Source organism: Microtus ochrogaster, unplaced genomic scaffold (genome assembly GCF_000317375.1).
Source record: "Microtus ochrogaster isolate Prairie Vole_2 unplaced genomic scaffold, MicOch1.0 UNK4, whole genome shotgun sequence".
NCBI lineage: Eukaryota > Metazoa > Chordata > Mammalia > Rodentia > Cricetidae > Microtus > Microtus ochrogaster.
In genome coordinates this window covers 12,968,042-12,974,526 of record NW_004949102.1, presented here as the reverse complement: position 1 = coordinate 12,974,526, position 6,485 = coordinate 12,968,042, and positions in this window count along the sequence as shown.

Below are 6,485 nucleotides of genomic sequence, written 5' to 3'. Positions count from 1 at the left end.
ACCAGGCTGGTCTCGAACTCACAGAGATCCGCCTGCCTCTGCCTCCTGAGTGCTGGGATTAAAGGCGTGCGCCACCACCGCCCGGCTTCATACATGTCTTTTGATCAAACTCTTTTTTTCCTTACCTTCCCTCCAATTTCTCTCTTATCTCCCACCACTTTTCCTTCCCAACTTAGTGTGCTCAAAACAAAAACAAAAGTCTCACTGAAGCAACTTAGTCCTATTTATATGTACAGGGTCTAGGACGGTCTTCTAGAGTGTGGGTGGTCCATGAGAACCTGCATCTCTGGTGAAAACTGGCACACCTCTTCCCAGAAGCCAGTAATTTCTAAGTATGCTTGAACTTATATGTGCAGGAAAGGATTTCTGAATAGAACAATAGCAAAGCATTAAGACCAACAACTGACAAATAACTCCATGAAACTAAGAAGTCATCAATGTAGAAAAAGACATAATCATTCCCATGAAGAGAAAGCCTACAGAATGGGAACAAGTATCTTTATCAGCAATATGCCTGATGCAAGTTAGTGTCCATATTATACAAAAATACTTGAGATCAAGTCCAAGAAATCAAATATCCCAATTAAAATGTGGGTCATGTAACTAAAAAAGAGAATTTTTAAATGAACAAATGCAAATGACTGAGAAATGTTTATGTTTGTTTGCTTCTTTTAATTTTAACATACTTAGCTGTTAGAGAAAGGAAAACTAAAACTACTTTGAGGTGTCATCATGCTTTAGCCAGAAAATCTAAGATCAAAAAGACAAATGAGCATAAATGCAGACATAAATGTTGGTGGAAGTGCAAACTTGCACGTCCGTTACAGAAATCCTATGGAAGGTCAAGAAGCAAGAAATACATTTACTAATAGATCCAGCTATATTACCCCTCAGCATAATCCCAAAGAATTCCATATCCCACTACAGAAACACGTACTAATCTATGTTTATTGCTGCTTTATTCACACTATTCTTGAACTAAAATTATCATATATGTCCATCATCTGGTGAATAGATAATGAAAGTGTAGTACATACATCCAAAGATTATATTATTTGGTTGTAAAAGAAAGTGAAATTTCCAGGTAAATTGAATGGAAATAACCATTCCAACAGAGGTGACTCAGATTCAGAAAGAAAAATGCTGTGTATTCTCTCTTTCATATGTGGATCCTTGAATATTTAAATCTTTCCATGTGCATGTTTAAATTGGAATACCTTTAGAAGTTAGAAAGGAGCCATGGGAGATAGAATGCAAGGTGTTTGAAGTGGGAATAGGGAATAGTGAAACAGAAAAGGTTAAGTGTTATGGGCGAGGAGAGGGCAAGGTAGGAGAGGGAATATGGGGATGGATCATTAATTCTAAAGACCTTTCAAAAAGCCATATGAAAACCTACTATTACAGAAATAGATATTTCCACAATATTATATGTTTTCTATTATATGTTTTACACATATCTATATTATATATTCCACTTTATTCTACATTATACAAACATTATATACGTATATGTATATATGTATACCCTTAACTTAAGGGGCAATATTTAAACCTCTCCAAGACAGCATGGGCTATCAAAAGCAAAAGTCCAATGTGAAGACTGTGTTAACTCTGTTCAAGTTGTTGATTACTAGAGTCCCATAGGCTAGCACCCCCATCAATCATTAGTGACCATTGCCATTGCTCTTTACTATTCCATGGAGCTTTATGGAAAGGTTCTGCTAAAGACATCAAGTACTTCAGTCATAGGATATGGATAAATTAAAATGGTACAAACCTGGAATTTTCATCCCTATTAATTTGCATTCTTTTTCCCTTTTTATTGTTTTTATTGAGCTATACATTTTTCTTCTCTTCCCTCTCTTTCTTCCCTTCCCCTTCTTCTCTCTCCTGTGACTCCCATGCTCCAAAATTACTCAGAAGATCTTGCATTTTTCTCTGTTTTATGTAGATCTATGTATATCTCTCTTAGGGTTCCCTTTGTTGTCTCTCTTTTCTGTGGTTGTGAACTATAGGCTGGTTTTCCTTTGTTTTATGTCTAAAAAGCCACTTATGAGTGAGTACATTTTATATTTATCTTTCTGGGTCTGGATTACTTCACTCAATATGTTTTTTTCTAGATCAATCAATTTGTCTGCAAAGTTCAAGTTGTCCTTATTTTTTTTACCACTATGTAGTACTCCATTGTGTGAATGTACCACATTTTCTTTGTTTATTCTTCAGTTGAGGGGCATCTAGGTTGTTTTCAGGTCCTGGCTATTATGAATAATGCTGCTATGAATATAGCTGAGCAAATGTCCTTGTGATATGATTGAGCATCCTTTGGGTATATCCAAGAGTGGTATCACTGGATCTTGAGGTAGATTGATTGCAAATTTTCTGAGAAATCACCATACTGATTTCCAAAGTTGCTGTACAAATTTGCACTCCCACCAGTATTGAAGGAGTGTTCCCCTCTTCATCATAAGTTGTCGTCAGTGTTTTTGCTCTTGACCGTTCTGACAAGTATAATATGGAATCTCAGAGTTGTTTTGACTTGCATTTCTCTGATAATTAAGAATGTTGGGCATTTCTGTAAGTTTTCTTGGGCCATTTGAGAATTTGTCTGTTGAGAATTCTCTGTTTAGGTCTATTTCCTTTTTTTATATTGGATTATTTGTTCCTTTGATTTCAACTTCATTGAATAACTTTATTGAGTTATTTGTATATTTCAAAGATCAGACCTTTGTCTGATTTGGGGTTGATGAAGATCTTTTTCCATTTTGTAGACTGCTGCTTTGTCTTGTTGACCATGTTCTTTGCTTTACAGTTTTGCTTTTTCAGTTTCAGGAGGTCTCATTTATTAATTGTTGCTCTCAGTGTCTGTGCTAATGGGATTATATTTAGGAAGTGGTCTACTGTACCAGTGCATTCAAGTGTAGTTCCCACTTTCTCTTCTGTGAGGTTCAGTGTGATTTTTTTATTGGGGTCTTTGATCCATCTAGGCTTAAGTTTTGTGCATGGTGACAGATATGGCTCTATTTTCATTCTTCTACATATTGATATTCAGTTATGCCAGCACCATAAGTTAAATATGCTTCCTTTTTTCCATCTGATATTTGTAGCCTCTTTGTCAAAAATCAGGTGTTTATAGATGTGTGGATTGACATTCAGATCTTTAATTTGATTCCATTGGTTCTCCTGTCATTTTATTATTATTATTATTTATTTATTTATTTTGTCAATACCAGGCTGCTTTCATTACTATAGCTCTATAGTAAAGTTTGAAGCCAGGGATTGTGATGTTTCCCGAGGTTCCTTTATTGTATAGAATTGTTTGGGCTATCTTTAGTTTTTTGTTTTCTATATGAAGTTGAGTATTGTTCTTTCGAGGTCTGTGAAGATTTTTGCTGGGATTTTGATGGGCATTGCATTGAATCTGTAGATTGCTTTTTGTAAGATTGACATTTTTACTATGATAATTCTATCTACTCAAGAGTGTTTCCACCTTTCTATTTTCTGGTGTCTTCTTCAATTTCTTTCTTCCAAGTTTTAAATTTCTTGTCATACAGGTCTTTCCCTTGTTTAGTTAGAGTTATCCCAAGGTTTATGTTATTTGTGGCTATTGTGAAAGGTTATGTTTCTTTGATTTCGTTCTTATCCCATTTATCATCTGTATAAAGGAGGACTACTAATTTTTCTAAGTTAATTTTGAATCCTGCTACATTACTGAAGGTATTTAGGAGTAGTAGGAGTTTCCTGGTAGAATTTTGGGGGTAACTTATGTATACTATCATATTGTCAGCAAATAGTGAGAGTTTGACTGTTTTTTCCAAATTATGTCCCCTTGATCTCCTTTTGTTGTCTTATTCATCTAGCTAGAACTTCAAGTACTATATTGAATAGATATGGAGAGCGTGGACAACCTTGTCTTGTTCCTGATCTCAATGGGATTGGTTTGAGTTTCTCAATGGGATTGGTTGGCTGTTGGCTGTTGGCTTGCTGTATATTGCCTTTATTATGTTTAGGTATGCTTCTTGTATCCCTACTCTCCAAGATTTTATCATGAAGGGGTGTTGAATATTCTAGAATTTGGTCTAGTCTATTTGGCAGTCTGTAAGCTTCATGTACCTTCAAGGGCAAATCTTTCTTTAGGTTGGAAAAGTTTTCTTTTTTTATTTTTGTGCCTTTGAGTTAGATTTCTTCTATACATATCATTCTTAAGTTTGGTATTTTCATGGTGTCCCATATTTCCTGGATATTTTGTATTAAACTTTTCTTAGATTTAATATTTTCTTTGACAAATGAACCTATTTCCTCTATCATATCTTCAATGCCTGATATTCTTTCTTCCATCTTTTGTATTATGCTGTTTATACTAGAATTTGAGTTCTTGATCATTTACCCATAGTTTCCACATCCAGAACTTCCTTGATTTGTGTTTTCATTGTTGTCTCTATTTGGATTTTCAAGTTTTAAATAGTTTCTTTCACCTGCTTGATTACTTTTTCTTGATTTTCTCTAAGGGATTTGTTGTTTCCTTCAGTGTTTTTCTTTTCTTCCTCTTTTTTTGGGGGAAATTTTTTATTTCCTCTTTGGGAGCCTCCAACATTTTCCTAAAGTTACACTTTAGATCATTGCTTCTTCATCATCTGTGTTGGGGTATTCAAGTCTTGCTGTTGTAGAGCCACAAATGTTTGGTGGTGCCTGGTTGTCTTTCTGTTGCTGAGTATGTTCTTCTCTGTTGTCTACCCATCTTATCCTCCAATTGTTGCAGTTGGAACTTTCTTTGTTGATCACTCTTCCAGGTGCCAGTTGATTCAAGGCTCCTTGTGGTGGAGTGGGGCACAGGGCTCTGGTCATGCCTGAGGTCACTCGGCACTCCCAAGATCCGGCCTGCTTGGGTTGACTTTGGGCCTGCCTGGGCTGGCTCCTGTGGAGGTCATGTGGTTGGGCAGGTCTTCCTTGCTTATTGGTTCTGGAGAAGATCAGGCAGGTGGGCCTACTAGCTAGCTTTCATAGATAGGTTCTATGCATGTTACTGGGAGAGAAAAATGATGCCCAAACCTGTTAATATACAGTGAATAAAAGGCTGCACAACAATTCACTCTAAACAGCACATTTGTTGTATTGGTTTTCCTGCTGGGTCAAGCGTCACTGCAGATGAAGGAGCAGAAAGATGGTCAGAGGTCATAAATGTCTACAACAAAGTAGGATTTGCCATGCATGACAGGGCTGTCACACATGTGCACTCACAGTGCTTTTAGCTGCATGAACAAAACCTCCTGCATAAGATCAGTCTATCTAAAATCCTATCATGGGTAGGCGAGGACCTTACGACATCTCATTCTTGGCTGAAGAATGTGAACTCTTAAGGTTCCAGATGGATTCCCAACTTAAGCTGAGATAGGCAGAACTAGCTCTCCACAGTGTACAAAGATTTTGATTACTGAATTATGGACTGGAACACCACTGAAGCCCCAGAGTGGGCAATGGGGCATGGTATGATTCTGAAAGTCATGCACAAGTTTGAAAAGCTGCTCTGACATGGGAATCACAGTTCTCAGAAGGTATCTCAGGATTTGCACTCTGAACCCAAATGGGATGATGATATGACTAAAATCATATTAATATTCTCCTGTAGAAATTATAGCAGAATGATAAATAAAACATATAAATTGCTAGTGTTCACACTATAGAGAAGAAAAAGAAACTATCAGCATTCAGCATGTACAAGAAAAGAATAACAAGACATAGTGAAAACAGAGACACATCATTTTTTTCTCTAAAATAGAACAAAATAGAAATTTAGACCCAAACAATACAATAAACAAAACCAACACAGCCTGAACAAAAACCTTATTGAATGAGAAAAACAGAACAGGTAAACAGGAGAAAGAGTTTGAAGATAAGCCAATAAATATCACCCAAGAGGAATAGTAGAGAATCAAAATATGGAAAAAATTCAGAAGGAGGCTCAAGTTTATTTAGAAAAATTTTGAAACATGTAGCACCTACTAGATTTGTGCCTAAGATGAGAAATAGAAAAATGCCATTCCAAACTTTTGAAACAATATTTAAAACTTTCCAAATTTGGCAGAAAAAACACAAACCTACAGATCAAGAAGTTCAGCAAGTTTAGAAAAATAGAAATAACTCCAAATTCACATTTATGCATATCATAACCAAAGTGCTTAAAATTATACATGAAAAATATTAAAAGCATAAAGATGAGCTGAAATATAGCATTCTCAAAAACCATATAACCACTTAAAAACTCATTTCAAAGATTTTTTCAAATTTTAATTGATTTTTTAAAGTTTTATTTATTTTTTTAAAAACTATCTTTTCAATTATACATACCAGTCCAAGTGCCCATTCCCTCACCTCCTCCAACTTCCTTTACCTTCCCCCTCCCACCCCACCCATTCCTCAGAAAGTTTAAGACTTCCCATGGAGAGTCAACAAAGTCTAGCACACAGCTTCGAGGCAGGACCAAGGCCCTC